The sequence below is a fragment of the Rhinolophus sinicus genome, linkage group LG18 (genome assembly GCF_036562045.2).
Source record: "Rhinolophus sinicus isolate RSC01 linkage group LG18, ASM3656204v1, whole genome shotgun sequence".
NCBI lineage: Eukaryota > Metazoa > Chordata > Mammalia > Chiroptera > Rhinolophidae > Rhinolophus > Rhinolophus sinicus.
In genome coordinates, this window is record NC_133767.1 from 573891 (window position 1) to 594900 (window position 21010).

Here is a 21010-nt window from a genome sequence, read left to right on the forward strand (position 1 = left end):
CTATCCCAGCAAAGGGGACGAGAGCCAGGAACTGAGGCCTGGTGCCATCCACATGTCTCTCCTCAGTTCTCCAAATGAAGCGAAAGTGCTTTTACAGCACAGCTGATAACACAAGTTTTTTAAATGCACATTAAATAAGCAAGCCCACAAAACTAATAAAATTAAAGTCTTAGCATTAATGTAACATGCTGGTAATATGGTGACTACTGCATAAATCAGCACCCATTAGGTGAACGGGACGTAAGTGACTGTAGCTAAGTTCCTTTTCATTTCAGCAGTGCCAATTTTGAGCGTGACCTAACTGCCAAATGTCTGTCTGTACAGCTCCTATGACGCTCTTGCCCGTTGCTTCACTCAGTAGCTTCCTTTATCTGTTATGCTCACCTCTCTTATTTTGGTATTAGCCCATGACACCTGATGACAATGAAGTCATATGTTGTTGCTTTCATGATGACAAATCAAAATCTTGATTAATAATAACATCAGAAGCTAAAGTCTCCTTTTATGAGAATATTTTTCGGATGCAAAAGGACTCTTCGCTTTTATTCCTGCCAAACTATTTCTAAATGGATACAAGAACCAGAAGATGTGAAGTTGTGTCATTTTGTTGTTTGTAAATTTAAAAAAAAACCTTAGTTTTTTCTTCCATCACAACAGTGTATTTTTACTTCCTACTTTCTAACGTGAGAATATAGGAGCTGATTTCAGTTCTGCTCCCATGTCTACCTCCCAGTTTTTTGAGTTGTTACTTTTATAGTATCAAATTCACAACACTTACATTTTGTTCTACAATGGTAATTAGTCCTCTGACCTTTATCAGTAGGTTGATTCTGAAAATTGAAAATCAATAGTGATTTCATTATTCTGACTGTTTAAATGTGGTTCACTACACAGCCATTGCTCTCTCTGATTAAATGTCCTTCCTCGTATGACTTTTTGCCTGGAGTTCAATTTTTGGGGAACTAATTACCTTAGACATACTTTTAATTTTGCTCACCCTGTGTAACAAATTTATCTACTATTCTATGAAGTCCTGCTGTTTCCCTGCAGAATCCTTTCCGGACCTCACGTGTCTGATAATGCCTTCATTCTACCATCCTATTTATGGATACTTCAGCTATGTATTGAATCCTCGATCGATATGATTTTCTCTCAAAAGGCCAAAGGCTCCTAATTTCTAGGGTTGCTGATGGGTGCAGTCTGAAGCTGACTTACTGATTTCATTTTAGATTTCTTTCTCTTTTTGCTTTGAGGATTTTCCTTTCATCCTTGATGTTCTGACATTTTGTGGTAATGTTCATTGTTCTGGGCACTAGGTGTACATTTTCAATCAGAACATTAAGTCCTTCAGTTCTGGAAAATTTTCATGACTTGTGATACTTTCCCCTGTCATTTGTCTTTTGGTCAGATGTTGAGTGCTCCTGCATTGAGCCTCTGGGTTTCTTTCTCATATTTTCCACCTCTTTGTTTTCCTGTTCTACTCTGAAAAATTTCCCAGGTCTAATTTCCAAACTTTTCTATTGAATTATTTTCTGTCCTGACAAATATATCTTCACTATCTAGGAGCTATTTCTAGGTCTGTATTTATTCCATGTTCACTGTGTCTGAAATCTGAGAACACACATGAGAGTGAGTCCCTCCTGGTCAGTGTGATGTCTCTCTCCCCTGCTGGAGGGTCTCCCCCTTGAAGACCGTTGACTGTTCACGCTCAAGAACAAGTCGGTAAGACCTGACGAAGGTGTGCAGCATGGACAGGCCTTGCTGATTTTGCTAATTTACTCTCAGTGAGGCCAGTTTGGGGAAACAAGTGAACCATTATCCAGAGATCCCCTAAATAATATCAAAGACATTCTTCTGGAGCCTTCTAGCTTCTCTGGAAGAGAATACTCCTTTTGCTTTTAAATTTAAGGCTCGGCATAGAAGACCTCTAAGAATTATGTCCTCCAGGGTGAAGTGGGTTTGATTGTTTCATATATAGACTTTTGATTAATTACCTTGTTTTCTGCCCCAAACTGTCCCCAGTATTTCACAATGCTGAGGCCCTTAAATGCATGGAGGGCATATTAGCTCATCTTCATTTGAATCTCCTCTGCACATGCTCTGGGCTGTGGCTTCCTTGATTCTGCTTCACCAGTTTTCGATCCTGCATATCATATTCCCTCTTCCAGAAATTTCATGAAATCTTTCTTCTGATGGCCGCTTCATTACCTTCTTATCATTGAGTATTTAGATATTATTTTCATTCCTATACTATCATTTTACTGAGATATTGGCAGAGAGAGGGAATAAATGTATGTGGCCAAACAGTCAAGTTCAACCAGAAGTCACCTACTGTTTTGGCACCGCAAATACCAATCTACTGACACCCAGTCTGCTCACCTCGGTTGTAAAGGTAACTGCGGCCATTAACTGGCACCAATGATTCCTGGTGCTACTGAAATTATAAACCACATGTAAAGACAGTACCTGATCATGAGGCTAGGTGTCAAATAAGATATTTCTTCCTGCAACTACAGCAGACCTTGTGTCATTGTGCTCTGCTCCACTGTGCTTCGCAGATACTGCATTTTCATCGACACTGAGGCAAGACCCTCCACTAGCAAAAAGGTTACGACTCGCTGTAAGGCTCAGATGGTGGTTGGCATTTTTTAGCAATAAAGTATTTTAAATTAAGGTATGTACATTGTGTAACGCACTTCTTACATTATGTAGACGTAATGCCATTGCGCACTTAATAGACGGCAACATAACAAACACAAATTTTATATGCACTGGGAATCCAAAAAATTCATGTGACTTTCTTTGTTACAATATTCACTTTTCTAAGGTAGTCTGGACCAAACCTGCAATATCTCTGAAGTATGCCTCTAACAGGAAACCTCAGGTCGATCTGTTTAAACAATAAGGAAATTTACTATCTCATACATCATTAAGTCAGGAGCAGGCAGGACCCACAGGAAATAAAATCAGGAGATTTCGATTGTTCTCCTTGGATGTAGCCTCACATTAGCTTCCACTGTGGGACAAAGTGGCTACCTGCAAGTACACAACGTACCTTCCTGCAGGTACACGACGTACCTTCCTGCAGGTACACGACGTACCTTCCTGCAGGTACACGACGTACCTTCCTGCAGGTACACGACGTACCTTCCTGCAGGTACACGATGTACCTTCCTGCACGCACACAAGGTAACTTCCTCCACGTACACAAGACTGCTTGCTGCACATACACAAGTTGGTTTCCTGCATGGGCCCTAGAGGCAACTTGGGAAACAGGTTTCCTATTTTATACCCGTGAATGGGGTAGAGGGGGGAACCTTTTCCCCAACCAGGCAAGCCTGTGCTTACATACCATTCAGTCACCAGGGAATGCTAGTTTACTTGAATCTGGCCTTCCAAAACAAATACTTGCAAAGGAAATAGGATTGCCATGATTTGCATAAAGAAACCAGAATCTACCTTTAGAACATGAGCTGAGTGGGGGATAGGAACACCTGAGAACAAGATGAATGGGAAATAAAACGCAGGCTAGAAAAACAATAGGCTCCACCATTGGTGGGCGTCTCCGTGGTCCAGGACATGCCTATGTTTTCATTACTATTCATGCCAGTATGGCACTGTGCCATCTACATGCCCACACAGTGAACGCTCAAGCACCTGAGGGCACATTTATGAAATGCCGCACCCACTTCACTACTTCGCCAGGTGTGGGCCTCCCCAGCAGTCACCCTCCCCACGCTGCCTACAGAGAGCCAGCTCACTTTTACCTGCCCTCCGAGATGCAAGTCGCCTGGAGAATCGTAATTGCCAATCCTGAGAAAGTGTCCAGCAAAGGTTTCCAGTCGGCTCTAGGGGAGGAGCACGGCTGTGCTGCCCCCACCCAGGGACGTTTGAAAAGGAACTACTGCTATTACGTCCTCCAACACCACCATTCCTCCCTCCCGCCACACTCCAATTTACAGCCTACGCTCAGCTCTCCATCGTGCTGCTATCTGCCCCCACCGCCCGCATTAACACTGCGTGTGGAGGTCATCCATCTTCAGATGTATCACACAAGTGTCAAACGAGCGAGGTCCATCCAGGCAACACTCAAGTCCAACTGAAATAGACACCGGCAAAGCAAGTGAAGGTTATCTTAACCTAGGCCCAAGATTAATTTCTCAGACTTTGGAGGCCCAAGTTTTCCTAGTAAAATCTGGACAATTATGTAGCTTGTGGAAACTGAGCAGGTCCAGTCCAGGCAGTTTTGTTTTTACTCATGGATTCGTGCACAGACATTTCTGAGTGTCTGCTATGAGGAGGCAGCTGGACAAGGCCCCTGGCAGACGCAGAGTGGTGTCTGAAGTGACGGTCCCCAGGACACAGGCTGCTGAGGTACAAGTTCTGAGCGGAAGGTCCACTAGAGGTGCTCTTGGGAATAATGCCTGTAAGGCAGTGAGGGAAGCAAGACTGACAAAAGAAAGACGTGGAACTGCTATGCATTTGTAGCAAAGCCTGGGCTCGTTCCACAGGGAGGCCTGGATGAGGGACCGCCTTCAGTCCTTGCTCCGAACTGAAGCAAGGAGGGCAGGCCTGTGTGTGTCCACTTGACCAGTCGATGGAAGTGAGCTGCTCCCACGGAAAGACCAGGACCTGGGGCAGAGCAGCTCCCTTCAGCGGAAGCCAAAGCTGCAGAGAGACTGGGAGCAGTCAGCAGCCCACACTCCCCGGAGTGGGGGAGTGGGTGCTTTGGTCCTGTGGGTACCTGGGCAGCTCGCCACTGCATCCGCTACCGGTACTGGGATGACAAATGTACAGCTCGGGCAGCCAGTTGGCTCAGTGGTTAGAGCGCAGTGCTCATAACCCCAAGGTCGCCGGTTCGATTCCCACATGAGGAGAGCTGTGCCCTCCACAACTAGATTGAAAACAACAACTTGACTTGGAGCTGATGGGTCCTGGAAAAACACACTGTTCGCCAATATTCCCCAATTTAAAAAAATGTACAGCTTGGCTTCTGGTCAAGGGAGAATTATAAGGTACATGTCTGGAAGCCCTACTGCTATGCCAGGCACATGGCAACAAAAGGTAAAATATAAAAAATAATTAAGTTAAAATGCACATTAATATAAGATATAAAAAACAAAAATTAGGAAGATGTATACCTATTCTTTGCCCTAATATTAACCTTCCCCATGGTCTTAAGATGGTTCCTTACAGCGATAAGATGACTTCCTGTAACTGTTAGGGCAACAGCCTTTCTCATTTCTATCCTGCGAGAGAGGGACAATTAACCTTTCCTTTAACCACAAAATAAAACTCCTTCCTGCCTGTCTTGTCACACCAAGCTAAACGCAGACGGGGATAACACAGCTGCAGACAGAAACCCAAGATGGCAAAGGGGCAGTTGAAGCCATCAAAAGGCAGCCAGGAGTCTGGCTCCCAGACAAAAATGGAGTCTAAACACTCCCCACGATGGGAAGGGGACAGAGCCAAGATCACTTTTTGAGCCCTGGAGCTAAATTGCCTTTTCCCACCTCTGAAAGAGCCAAGTCTGAGGACAGCGGGACAGTGGGGCAGGCAGCAGTGAGCAGACACAGCGCCTGTCGCCTGGCTCCATCGCCCCGTGGCTCAGGGGCCGCAGGTGAGTTAGTGCCTCCCCACCTGTGGTGACTGACGAGAACTCATAATGTCAAGGAATAATCAACAACGAACTATCAACATTGGGGACCATTAATGACAATAACAATATTGAAAGAATAATCTGAAGTTCACACTAAAATAATTATGTTCTGGAGGGTGACATCAGCCTCATGGTGACATAAGACATCCTCATTTCCCCAACCCCCACCCCCCAACAAAACTTCAGCGCCCATCCTGAGACAAAAGTGCCTTCAGGGAGCTGTGGGATCCAGCATCCTAGGCCAAGGGCCCTGGCAGGAGTCTCCCCCACCCGTGCGTGCGTCAGGTAAGAGGCAGAGCACCTGGGTCCTGGCTGGGGACCCACAGTGACCGTGGAGCTGCTCCAACCCTTGTTGGCCAGCCCGGGAGAGCCTGGAGGACACTGACTCAGTCACCCTCGGAGGAGGGAGCTTTGTGGAAGCCTAGGTTTCAAGAGCAGACAGTCCAGCACATCTGGAGGGAAAACACGAGGCTGGCTGCATCAGAGCGTGTACACGGAGCACTTTCACTGAACGGACCAAGGTGTGGTGAGCACACACACCGGGGTATTATTCAGCCACGAGAAGGAGGGACTGGTCCTGGCACAGCGACAACCTAGATGGACCCTGAGGACATGATGCCAAGTGAAATAAGTCAGACACAGACACAGACGATATGACCTCACTTATGTGTGGAATCTAAAACAAAAGCCAGAATCACAGAAACAGAGCAGAACTGTGATTACCAGGCGCTGGGGGAGACGGGGAGATGCTGATTACAGGGCACAGATGCCAGTTACGAGATGAGTCAGTTCTGGATCTAATGTACAGCACACTTATAGTTAACAAGGTTGCATTAGATACTTGGAAGGTGCTAAGGACCAAATCCTAAATGTTGTCACCATGAAAAGAAATGGCAATTATGTGAAGTGATGGAGGTGTCAGCTGGCGCTATGGTGGCAATCATTTTGCAACACATCAGTGTATCAGATTAGCCTGTTGCACACCTTCACCTTCACTCTGTTATATGTCACTTATACCTCAATAAAGCTGGAAAAAAGTGAAAATCTAATTAAAAATAAGTTAAATATCATTTCATATCCTTTAAAGAAATAAAGGAAAAGCATTACTTTTAAAATGTCAAGAAGTTATGAGGGGACATGAATGGTTATAAAATGTATATTAAAAAACTGTCTTCTACAAGTGTTAGAAATGAAAATTATGGTCATTAAAATTTTTAAATCAGCACATGAAATAAACTCCAAACTGGATATAATTAGCAAGAATTAGTGAACTGGAAGACACTACTGAGCATTCAACAAGAACGCAGCATAGAGAGAAAAAAAGTTCTTTTAGTGAACAATAGTTAAGAAACATGGAAAATATGCCGATAGGCTCCAAAATATATCTAATAGGAATGTTAAAGGTTTTCAATAAAGCAAGTCACAGAGTAAAAATATTTAAAACGATAATGGCTGAGAATTTTCCAGACTTGCTGAAAGACACACCAAATCCAGGTCATATAAATGAAAATGAATTCACATCTGGACATACCCTAGTAAAATTCCAGGACATCAAGAAAAACAAATCTTTAAGATACCAGAGAGAAAATGCAGAAGACCCACAAGAAAATGGCGGTTACAGTTTCAGCAGACGTCTCCTGGCGACAGCTGACAATAGAACACAACGGAGCAGTGCACTTACAGCGCTGAGGAGTCATTACCATGATCTGTAATTCCACATCTGCTCAATGCAAAGGAAAATAAAGGCATTTTTCTAATACACAAACATGAAAAGAACACACTACTTACAGACCCCTCTGAACAGACATAACTCAGGACAAGAGAGAAAATTCTGGAGCCAGGGCAGGCAGTCAGTGCAGCCATGTCCATTGAGTGGCTACTACATGAGACATGGCTGGACACTCTGGACACGACCCTGCCCTCACAGCATGTACGGCCAAGCTTGAAGGACCACGCTGAAGACTTCCTGGGGCAGAGGCTCTGCGGTACAAGGCATGTGGGCAGGGGGCACCAGAACAAGGCAGCAGGAGGAATGAGGCCACGTGGCCGGAAGAGTTGAAACCACGAAAGCCGCTGGGTCCAGCACGTGCTCACAGGCAATGGGGTCCATTCAGTGCTTCCAAGGGTGATGAAGCGGAATTGCCTCCTGGCCATTTCAGTTTGGTACCAACACGATGGCATGAGTTGCTAAAACGGGAATGTGCAGTGTGTGAGTCCCCAAACCCTCCTTCTGGGGAGAACAAAGTGAAACCTCTCTATGGAGACATTTAAAAGACATCAGCCCTTTCCTGCACACCATTTAATGCACCTGAATTTTTCCAGTCTTAGCTACTGGCCATCTTTCGATTTTGATGCTGTGGGTCAGAGAGGGAGCAAGTGAAAACAGCACAAATCCCTCACGAAACGGCAACGAACTAAAATAGAAAGGTAAACTGCTGAACTTTTGTCAGTTTGGCTTTCTGGAAAAGATTTGCACATGAATTTGTTTCCCTCGCTGCGTGCAGAAAAACCGTGCAGCGCTATTTGGTGGCTCTGTGGCTTTTAGAATGATAAAATGTCATGGACAGTTATTGCATTTTGAGGCAGCACTCTTCTTCAGCACGGACCCTGGAGAGCAGGAAAAGACGGGGCGACGTCACCACACACAGCCACCGTTCACGTGCTCATGGGTCCCCTTCGTCAGTTGTGTGTCACAGCAGCAAGATGCCAGTCCTGGGGGCTGAGCGGTACTGCACTCTCAGGGACCAGCCCCCAGGGCGGCCCCTCGGGAGGTACACACAGTGTAATGAACCTGACACCGGAGTGTCTTCATCCGAAAGCGCACAGAATGATTTGGCCATTTGACTTCCTGTGGCAGGAAAAACAGCCACACACACAGTGTAGTAGCAAACACAGCAGTGCCCCAGGAAGGCACTTTTCAGGAATACTCAGGGGCTCGCAACAGAGGACGTGAGCGGCAGGGGCGTCGAGGGTACTGGAAATGACTGGGGAATTGCCGTGCTCTGCTTTTGTCTAGGGAAACCGGCGGTTTCTACACCCTGAGCACTACAAATCAGTCAATGAAGTCCAATGGGAAGAAACGTGAGGGACGTATATTTCTTACGAAGCCAAGTGTTGTCTCAAGAACCTGACGGGGAATCCAATTCAACCCTTGGAATCCAAGTACATCCATATTACATCCACAGCAAGGGGGACAGATCTGCCCACCACGCTCCTGGCTTTCTCCAGGATACGCCCTGGTCCGTGGCCATAGACAATCTTCCCTGGCATCCCCAAGGGACTTGAGGTTACCCTCCCCCCACCTACCCTTAGACAGTGATGCCACAGGGAGACTTCAGCAGACGAAAGCCTGTCACTTCCAAAACCATCAGCCACGCCTACTCTGTGCAATCTATCTCAACGCTGGGAACGTCTTCCTAACATTTCGGCACGTTGACACCATGCCCTGGTTCCCATGCTCTGATGGCCCCATTGCCTTGGGATTCAAACAAACCCCTAGAATAACCAGTCCTCCCAACCCACATTGCTATGCCTAATGTAGTGACACTTCCTTACTTTTCATCTGTTTTCTTCTATGCCACTTACACGTAAGTTATCAAACTTTGTCCTGTGTGGAGGATAAGCGAGCCCATGTTTTATCATAAGCTGTTTCACATCTTTCCCATCCCCCAGCTCCCCCTGCAATGCTCAGCAGGGTGTCCGAAGCAAAACAAAGACCATCAGTTCACACTGGTGTAGTTATTAAGTCATGAGTAGAATACAAGTTAGAAAGCTGACACCCCGAGAGGTCACATAATTTACCCAAAGTCACGGAGTTATCAATAGAAATTCACGACGTCCTGATTTCAGTCAGGCCACTAATCGTGCAAACCGCCCATTCGTTCCACAAAACTCAAGTAAGGGCAGGCTGACCATGTGTTTCGCTTCAGCGATGACTTGTCACTTCAGAGCATGTGAGGCCAAGAGGGCGTCCTTTCCTCCAGATAAGTGTGAAATATCAAAACGCTGGGGAAGGTTTCTAGCCCTGATTATGTTTTGCGTGTGCTAGGCCTTTTCATCTTTTGAGGAAGAATGTAAGAAACAAAAGCATTTCCTGGCTTTTTCAGCCTAATTGAAATATTCTCTACATCAAATATGTTCAATGTAGTAGAAACTACAGATGTTACTGCTTTAATTTTATAACCCAATTATTCTTTTATTTCTAGTTGTCTTCAGGATAAATTAACTCTTATCAGCTATTCAAATAGGTAATTATCATAAAGCTAAACACCACATAACCTCATCATCCATGTCGATTTATAGGCTCCACTGGAGTAAAATCATGCTCTGGGGTTACAGGAAAGGAACTCCAGATTTTTATTATTTCGCAACATTTTCCCCCGAATGCCCAAATGAAACTTAACAAGGAGATGATTTCTTTTTGTGAAGAAAGGATCTAGAATTGGCTTTTCTATTGTAGCAGAATGAGTGCCCAACTTGAGGCAGAAGATAATGAGTTTGGATACAAGACCTGTGATTTATTACCTTGTGATGGCGGCCAAATCACTGTATCCCTTTGAGTTGCAGTGTTTGTCGCTAACATAAAGCTGTGGGATTTCATCTCTAAGAGCCTGTCTGTCTACGACCCAGGACCTTGTGCTCCTGCTCCTGCCGTCACACTCCACCCTGGCTGCCCTGGGAGTCAATGCCTGTGGTTATAACAGGTAACAGGGACGCGCTGTGGGGCCTCCAAGAGCGGTCGTGTCCATCTGCGTCACCTTAGGGTAGGACCAGGATGAGGCAGACCTCGTGAGGCACCACATCAGCGCCCCCGAAACTCAGTCACTGAGATAAATGGTGTTCAATGCACTATTTTTAAAAAACAAAATTAATTCAAAAATCCACTATGAACAAATGTGAAAGTTTTACATAAAGATGGGCTCAATGCTCAGGGAGAAGACGTGCGTTTCGGAATCAGCTTATTTATGCTGTGTTCTTTTTATTAATAAAAAGCATAATTCCCGTATATTGGAGGCTTACCTGAGAAGATGTTGACTTATTGTCCTGTTACAAAGCTGGTGAGGGTCGACATGAGCTCTTCTCCTGAAGTCACACAGAGACTCAGAGCAAGCAGGCGGCCTCCAGATGGCTGTTTCAGAGAGAGAACTAGAGTCAGTGGCTGAGTCAGTTCAGGTGAAGTCATGCTACAGGGACACGTGACCCTGAAATCCCAATGCTTTACAGCAACAAGGGTTGATTTGGGGCTCAGATCACATGTCCATTACGGATCGGCTCCTGGACGTATTTTTCACGGCATGTTCTAGGCAGAATCAGCCTAGGACATGCTGCTCTCACGGCAGAGGGAAAAGATAAAGGGGAAGAATCTTATGGTGACCATAAAACTCCTGCTCAAAATGGCACACCACTTCTACTCATATTTCATTGGCTGAGGAGAGTCACGTGGTCCATCAGGTATCAACGGATGGAGAACTATAACCTTCCCCCAGAGAAGAGCAACAAATATCGTGAACAGTGAGCTACGTTCCACAGCCCTCCCTCTTTCACACACACAACACACTCCTCCTCCCCCAAGAGCATCAGTCTCAAAGTCCCATTCAATCAAGGCATGAGATGCAAAGCCCAAGATTCCTGTACCAGGGCCAGACACAGCAGCTCTTGACCAAGAGACCTATGAATGAACAAGTGTCCTGCCACACACATATCCAACATATTATCATGAGAAAAGGGTGAAATGACGTTATCTATTATCAACGGCTAGAGAACACACTGCTCCAAATTTCAGAGGCTGAAACAGCAAACATTCCCATGAGTCAGGAATCCAGGACGGCTGAGTGGCCATCACTCAGTACCCCTTTGTGAGGCTGCAATCAAGACGTGAGCCAGGGCTGTGGTCACGTAAGGACTCGACGGAGGGAGAATTTACTTCCGAACTCCCCGGGAGGTGTGTGCAGACCTCCAAAGAACCACGACCAAGATCACTCATGTGGCTTTCGGAGGGAAAAAGGTCACCTTTTCCATGCTTCTCCCTAACCTCCCCACATCTAGTACAAGTAGTCCTTTTCTCTAATCTTCACATTATGTTTATAATACAGTAAAGAACCCATTCCCTGACATTCGGCAAGGCGTATTTGATCTTAATGTGCTTCAAAGGGCTGGCTGCAAACAGAAAGCATTTCCCTAGAAGGTGTTCACCTCTGGGCCACCTAACTAAGCACATGATGAGGACTTCAAACCGAACACAAAATGACAGCTTCCCTGGTAACCATGGTCTACAGAGTTGCCCCCAAAATTGAAAACAACCCCCCAAAGTCAAGGGAAAGAATTGTTCAGACAATTGGAATCCACTTCAGAAAGAAAGAGACTAAGAGAAGGAAGGATGGACATGCAAACGTTAACCTTCGTTATCAGTAGCTGACGCATCTTGGGGTAATTTTAATCAGTCAACTTTGTACTATTTTGCAGTGCTTTAATTTTTCAATAATTGAGTGTCAATTTTAAAATCAGAAAAATAATTTCACTAGTACAAAAATAATAAAAAGAAATTTCCAGAGGATAAGAATTGGGCTAAGAGAACTAAACTGAAATAGCCAGAGTTAGACGGAAAAAAATAAAATAAAATAAAAACACGGAACAGAAAAGAGTCCATGAAGAAGCTAATAAAAGATTTTCAATAAGGAAGGACGCCGTCAGTTTCACATGCTGCAGAGAGGTCAACGAAAAAGGATCGGTAATATCCCATTACAGTAAGCAATTAGGAGCTCTCTGGTGACCTTGGAAAGTTCCAGCTCAGTGACTGGGGAAGAGGTTACCATCCCGCAGCTGAGGGGTTGCTGGGAAGAAGAGAGAGAAGCAGCCTGGGGTGGATGGCTGCTGAGTGACACACACAGTTGGGCACCGGCTATTGGTGGAGCCCATGAAAAAGATCACAGACCCGAGATTGCAGTTGACTAAGCAAAGCGATGAGCTCTTAGACTTCGGGCCTGGCAGTCAGATCTCACTTTCTAGAAAAGATATGAACTGTGGGAATTAAGATGACATTCATGAGGGAGAGTAAATTCAGTTGACCGGCAGCTGCAGAGTCCGGGAGTAATTTCTCCTTCATGAAGTGACACACTTGGGACAGGCAGAGCCCGTGGAAGCCCACGTCTGCTCCGCACTGAGTTCCAGCCTCACTTGGGACAAATCCGTCTGGATACCCACAGGCACCTCAACACTAATACAGCAAATGAAACCGCTGCCTTCGTCACTTACTCACCCCTGGTGTCCTGATCTGGGACCAGCACTATCACCACCAACCTAATTTCCCAATTAGAGACTTTGGGCTCATCCTCGCTTCCCCCACATTTAAATGGCCACCAAACCGACTTGAGTTTAACTCCTGAGTTGCTCTCCAATCTGTTTTTTTTGCTGCCCCCTGACATTTCTGGGTGTGAGCGCTGGGTCTCCCCCTTTCCTAAGTGGACAGTAAAAGGGTTCCACAGTGGGTCTTCCCGCCTCCAGACCGTACCCAGAGTCATTCTTACAAAAACCTGAGACCACTTAAGATCCGGTAGCTATATTTACCACCCATGGCATGTTGTAGTAATACTGAAAAAGGAAGGATAAGGTCCTTTTGCTAATTGGTCCAATTCTAGCTACTTTACAAACATTACTCACTGCCTTTTTTCACCTTATCCTCTAATTACAGTTGACCCTTGAACAATTGGGTTTGAACTGCGTGCACCACTTATATGCAGATTTTGTTCAATAATTACTGTAAATGTATTTTCTCTTCATCATTATCTTAAGAACAGTGTCTTTTCCATAGCTGACTTTATTATAAGAATAGAATATACACTACATATAACCTACAAAGTCTGTGTTCATCGACTGCCAGGTGATCATTAAGGCTGTTGGGAGTTACAGTTTCAGGGAATCATGAGTCACACGCAGGTTTCTAACTGCACAGGGGTGGGCGCCCCTAACCCCCACTCTGCTCAGGGCCAGCTGTACATACAACTGGCTGCCTTGGTCAAGTCACAGCTGGGTCCCAGCGTTTCAGATTCCATCTTCTTGGAATACTTCTCTTCACCTAGAAAACTCCTAGTCATCGTTAAACGGGGAGTCAGAATGTCGCTTATTCTGTGAATCTTTGAACTTCTCGGGGGAAAACACGTCTTTTTTATTTCTGCATCACTCATGCCTTGCATGGTACCTGGAAACCAGTGGGAGATAAAAAATTGAAAGCTTGTGCTCCACTCAGTACAGTGAGTACATGCGGGGATAAGTCCAGCCAGCTCATCATCACGTCAAGAACGGGACAGCCTGTTTCTCTAAACTCCTCGCCCCTCCCCTTTCACACTACCCCGTCATTAAGTTACTTCCCACACAAATAAGCAGGTGTTCCTATAACCTGCTTCTATGATGCACGTCCGTGTGGCCGCTGAGCTCCCTGCTGACTGTCACAGCCACACTGTGGACACGGGCGCCACTGGATGGCTTCTGGCCGCTCCACCTCCTCTGGCTTTGGGGTCCCTCTCATCTGCAGGGGCTCTGGGACTCTGCAAGGACACAAAGGCTGCTCTGACCCTCGACTCGGGTAGAGGCGGAAAACATCATGTCCTCCCCCATCTTAGGTTCTGCAGCTGGAGCCCAGCAGTCAGACCAGCAGAGACACATGGACAAGGCCAAACAAACGGAAGTTACTTACACGCATACTGTGCATACACATGGGAGCCCCGGGGGTGAATGACCCAAGGGGTGGTTAGAATCTCGGGCGCAACAAAGGAAGAGGGGGTGGGGGCTTCTCCGAGGACGAGGCGAGTTACAGGAAGGTGATCGGGGCAGGTGGTAACGAGGGTTGTAGAGTAAGGTGTGTAATGCAGATTTTAGTCTGTGCTCGTTCCACTAACGAGTCTTCCTCGTCCTGGTATGAGACACAGACGCTCTAGAAATGGAAAGTTTCTTTATAAATGTAATTTTGTAACAGCAAGAGAAAAACCTGTGCCCCATTTTTCGAGCTTTTCCTGCAGCTGCCCGTTCTCAGTGGCCTAGGGCAAAGAGGCATATTTTCAGGTGGCATCTCTGGTGGCCTTCAGCGCATCCCAATTCTACCAGACCCGACCCTTCTGAACAGCCTGTGGGACTCAAGGTTTTTCAGTCCTTCCCTCCCGCTGATTTTATCACTCGTGACCACAGGAGTGTTTGTACAGTTTTCTCCACTTGTGTTGGGGACCACGAGAATGCAGCTGAGGGTCTTGGGTCAGATAATAAATTGTCAAGCTGTCCTTCTCAGCTTTGCAAGTGGAAGAGAGAAAGGAGACCGAAGGAGAGAGATAAGCAGCCAGATGAGCTGTCACCTGCAAGAAGGTCACTGAGTTGCTGAGGCTGCCAAGTCCTGGGCTTTTGCTCCCAGCATCCCACAAGCCTCTTCCCTCCGGCTCCAGACTCCAGCCACAGGCTATGGAGTCGAGCGATGTGCTCTCAAGTTTCAAACGCTCCATGGGGGTCAACCTGGCACCTCAAGAAGCCACATGCTTGCTTTCAGCTTCCTCATTCATATTTTCCAGTGACAACTAAAAGCCAGAAGTAGTATGTTATGCTTTGAGTATACGGTGGGTCCACCGGATGTATCTGTGAAATCCCTACCACGGCCAGACTGGCGGGACCACCCTGCACACCCCCAGTGCAGTCCCCCCTGTATCTAGTGCCCTCTAGAAGCATGACCACAATTAACAGCAACAAAAATAAGAATGTCACCACAGGGACGCCATGCCTGGAGTCATGGAAGTTCCCTATGTATTTCGCACAGAAAAGTACTGAATAGTCTTAATAAGCATACTTATCGTGGAACAATAGTAAATATGCATTGAGCACTTATTATGTGCCATTTACTGTAAGAATTTTCTCTGTGTGAACTCATTTAACTCTCCAAACTATTACGTTTCCCATGTTATCGTAGGAAACGGAGGCATGAAAAGTCATATAAATATGAAGCTTCTCAAGTATCTCCTCCCCTGAATCATATAACTGTGGCCACACCCAAGATTCCGTGTCCCTTAAAGCTTCCAAGTGTCCTTTCTATGACATATCGTGGGATTTCACCACAGAGAGGCCACACCTGGTCTTTTCCTAGTCATCGTCCTCAGTAACCAGAGGGTCTTTCAATCCGAAGAGGACATTCGTGTTCAGCTCTGGGAAGTTTTCTTACGCGATCCGCTGATTTCCAAGTCTCCAGTCTACCTGTTGTCCTTCTGAAACACGTGTGAAATCCATCTTGGTTCAGATCAACTCACCCCAAGTCTAAACGGGGGTCTGGAGAAAAGGCCCTCTGACAGCAGGCCTGGGCCCGTGCACGAGGATCTCCGTTAGGAATTCCGGGACATGAACGTGCGTGGAATCTCAAAGATCTGATTTGAGAGGCTGTGAGTGGAACACAGGCATCTGTGGATATATTTTTAATTTCTGTAGGTGTTTCCATAGCTTAGAAAGTAAAAGCTCATCTTTACAGTAATAAAGAATATGAAATTTCCTATCTCACTTGCGCGCTTCCACCTGTGACAGACGTAGACAACTGGGTCCTCATCAAATATCACCAATATCACGCACAGAAGTGCTGAAGCTAGCTCAGCGTTCCCCGATTTGGGCACCAGGAGCGGGCTCCGTGCATCAGCTCGTCCGCAGTCCAAGCACCGTGTGTGTCGTGAGCTGTTCCCTCCAGCTGTGCTCCTCCCTGGAGCTGATCACATCTGCGTCACACATATGAGGAGCGCCTCAACCTGCCGTCTGCACTGGCATCTTTCTCCTTTCCGTGCCGTGTGGGGTTGCTCTTTTGCACAGCTCCTCTCTTACTCTGGGCAGCTCTGAAGGAGGGGTGTGTAGATCCGCCTGCTGTGCCCACCTCCAGGGGCAATTCTTCCCTCCAGTCTCTGTATCTGCCTTTGTGAGGCACTGTTTTACCTGCTGTGGGAAGGGGCTTACTGATCTGGCTCGAGGATGAGAAGCCACCTCGTTCCTCCCTGCAACAAGGCTGGAGGCCGGGAGAAATAACCCACTTCTGCAATCAGATCCACCAGCCCAGCCTGGAAAGCGCTTTCCCCCAGAAAGTCCTTCTCACATCTCAGCTTCCATCCCCCACAGCCACACAACCGCCCTCACCCCAAGCACATGGCACAGAGCTTGTCCTCTAGGAAGGCTCCCGCTGGATCTGGCGGGAAAGACCCCTGGTTCACGCTGCTCATGTTCTAGCAGAGAGCCAGTTTCCAGGTTCACCCCGGCTGACAAGCTGGACACTAAAACTCTCTTAGCATGACATTCTGATGCTGAGGGAAAGATGCCTATTTTCAATGGAACAAGGCAAATGTCGACAGAAAAACCAGAAAGGACAGTAAGAGCCATGGCTTCCCAGGTCCCAGAACCAAAATATGTGAGAGATAGGAAAAAACTAGAGTCTGAAGAGATGCCGAAATTCTTGCAGGGGTCAAGTTTATTTTATAAATCCAGAAAAATAACATGGATAGCAAAAGGATCGTGACGAGCCCATATCAGAGTTTTAGTTTTCACTCCCATATACGATTCCCTTGGCACCTGGGGAAGCTGGTGAGTACTGAGCTGACCAGCCTGGAACCTACTCTTGCCCACAGCTTCATTACAAGGAACAGGATTTACCAGCTCAAGACCTAGAACAGGTCTCAACCTTGGCTGCCTGTGAGCCTCTCATCAATGGCCCAGGCTCCCCCGAGACTGAGATGAAATGCGGTTCCATCAGAGCAGCTGTGGATGAAACCCAGTCATCCGTATTTTGGAAGCTCCCCAGGTGATCCAACGTACAGCCGCAGCTGAGCGGCAACCCTAAGGTGAGTCTGCGCCAGGACGCACAGCTTAAGAGACTTAAAGATCTAGGAAATGGGAGCACAACGGAGGGTTAGATGTACAGCTGGGAGTGGGCTGGACTGTTCAGAGGGACGGGATGAAATAAACATTAGTGCTTGCTGAGGGGACACAGAGACGTCTGTTTGGAATTTGCTCATTCCTTCTCTAAGCAACCATTTACTGACACCTACAATGTGCCAAGCACTGTGACAGATGGTGGAAGTACAATGATTAATGACACGCAATCTTGTCTTCCAGAGTCAATAATAAGGCAGGGAAACATATATAAATACAATAATGCCCATCAGAGTAAGTCTTCTAACAGATAAAATTAGGAAGAGCTATTGGATCAAGCAAATGGCATCCAGAGAAAAGTGGGTATAACCATGCTAACATCTGATGAAACAGACTTCAGAATAAAGGAGGTAACAAGAGACAAAGATGGACATTTCATAACGATAAAGGGGCCGATACAACAAGAAGATATAATACTTATCAATATATATGCTCCCAAACAGGGAGCACCAAAACATATAAAGCAACTACTAACAGAACTAAAGGGGGAAACTGACAAAAGCACAATTACAGTAGGGAACCTAAATACATCATTGACAGCTATGGATAGATCATCCAAACAGAAAATCAATAAAGAAATAGCAGCCCTAAATGACACATTAGATGAAATGGGCATAATTGACATTTATAGAGCACTTCATGCTAAAACACCAGACTATACATTTTTTTCTAGTGCACATGGAACATTCTCAAGGATAGACCATATGCTGGGACATAAAACTAGCCTCAGCAAATTTAAGAAGATTGAAATAATAACAAGCATATTATCCGACCACAATGGTTTGAAATTGGAGATCAACTGCAAAAAGAAAGTGGGAATAAACACAAATACATGGAGATTGAACAACATGCTAGGAAAGAACGACTGGGTCAAAGAAGAAATTAGAGGAGAGATCAAAAGATACATAGAAACAAATGAGAATGAAAATACATCCTATCAAAATTATTGGGATGTTGTGAAAGTAGTTTTAAGAGGGAAGTTTATATCATTGCCGGCCTATCTCAAGAAACAAACAACAACAGAAAAAAACCCAAATAAACAATCTAACATTATATCTTAAAGAACTGGAGGAAAAAAAAGAACAAATGAAACCCAAAGTCAGCAGAAGAAAGGAAATAATAAAAATTAGACCAGAATTAAATGAAATTAAGGGGGGAAAAGGCAATAGAAAAAATTAATGCAACAAAGAGCTGGTTCTTTGAGAAGATTAATAAAAGTGACAACTCCTGGCTAGGAAAGACACAAATAAACAAAATCAGCAATGAAAGAGCAGAAATTAAGATGGATACCACAGAAATACAAAGGATCATACAAGAATACCATGAAGTACTATATGCCATCAAATTCAATAACCTAGAAAAAATGGATAAATCCTTATAATATATAACCTTCCTATACTGACAAAGAACTGGAAAATCTAAATAGACTGATCAACAGTAAGGAAATTGAAACAATCATCCAAAACCTTCCCAAAAGCAAAAGTCCAGGATCAGATGGGTTCACTAGTGAATTCTACCAAACATTCAGAGGATTTAATATCTGTCCTCCTCAAACTCTTCCAAAAAATTGAAAAGGCAATACTTCCTAACTCATTTTATGAGGCTAACATTACCTTGATATAGATACACAAGAAAACTACAGAGCAATATCTCTGATGAATACAGACGCAAAAATACTAAACAAAATTCTAGCAAATCAAACACAACAATACATTAAAAAGATCACGCGTCACGAGAAAGCTATTGGAGCAGTGAGGACGAAGTGATACAATTAAATCTGACTAATGCTTGAGGAGAACTAGAAAACACTTCAAAGAAAAGGTGATTTTTGAGTAAAAGGTTTCTGGACAGCCATGGGAGGTGGAACATTCTAGGCAAGGAGACCAGAAAAAGAAACCCGAGTCATACACGTGAACGTTTATTTTGACAACCGCGTCAGAGTGGCTAAGGCACAGGGCATATGGCAAAGGGAAGCAAGAGACAAGACTGAAGAAGGAAAACGGGGCTCAATTTTAAAGACCCTTGAATTGAGGAGTTTGTGTTTTTTGGGCAATGGCTAATCAACTATCGAAAAGTTTTTAAAGGGAGGTTGACATGAATAGATTGATGCCTGTTTAGAAATCTCCTCCTGGTTATAGAGTGGAGTTTTCACAGGGAGAGGGAGGCATACAATCGTAACAGTGCAGATGCAAATCTGTGCTAACGCAGTGGCCGTGAGAACAAAATAAAGGACTGACACAAAGGAGCTTTCAGAGAAGCTGCTAAGTTGACGTGCACTTGGCCCTAGTGAGGAAAGAAAGATCAGGTGATCTTCAGGCCTCTCGGCTGAGTGAGTGGTGGTACCATTAACACAGACTAAAGGAGGAGCAGGTTAGCAAATGCAAGAGAGGACGCGTTCAATTTTCCAACCACTGAAAGAAGACCCTCGTCTGACCTGGTCTCTATAAGGTGCAAAGAAAAATGGCTCTCTGAGCTGCCCCAGGAGAGAGACACGCAGAGCTTCTTGGGAAAGGATCTTGGCTTTCACGACCACAACCTAAAACTACTCATGATTTTCACACACACAAGACACTGGGGAGTGTCAGAACCCAGGACTGTAACCTCAGAGGGCTTTGGGGCAGGGCAGGCGATCCGGTCAGATGAGGGCTGGAGTGAGTCGGACGGTGTAAGTCCTACCAAGAGGAAAAGTGCTCGTTCACCTGCAAATGGTTGTTCTTGTGCCTTAACAGAGACTCTGTGTTGCCAGATCTTCAAACGTTTGGAAAAAAAAATTGTATTTTTATGTAAATGGATTGTTACATAAACTCTCCCATATTTACATGTTGACAAGTCATTTGATTTTTAAAAACACTGTGCTAGTCAATGAAATGTATCCATGACTCCTGGACTTCAAGCCTTCCTGAAGCGTCCACCTGTCTGTGGCATCTGGGCTGCTTCCGTCTCTCACATACTGTGAGCAAAGCTGCGATGCACATATGTCTCCTGAAGACCCTGCTTCGAATCCTTGGGACATAGTCTCAGAGGAAAATTGCCCGATAATTTGGTTCCTCACATTTTAATTTTTTGAGGAAACTTGCGCATAGTGGCTGCACCTTTTCACGCTCCCACCGGCATGCAGACCGTTCCATTTCTCCACATACTTCTCAGCACTTGTGGTTTCCCATGTTGTGACAGTGTCCATCCCAATGGTGTCAGGTGATGTCTCACAGTGGGTTTGACTGTGTTTCTCTCATGAGTAGGGATGCTGAGTATCTTTTCATGTGCTTACTGGCCATTCATGTGTCTTCTTGGGGGAATTATCTATTCAAATCCTTTGCCCAGTTTTAATTGGGTTTTGCTTTGCTGTCACCTGAGTTGGGGAAGTTCACTATATATTTCACACGGCTGGTTGAGGACTCCAGGGTAATTTTTTATACAGCAATTCCC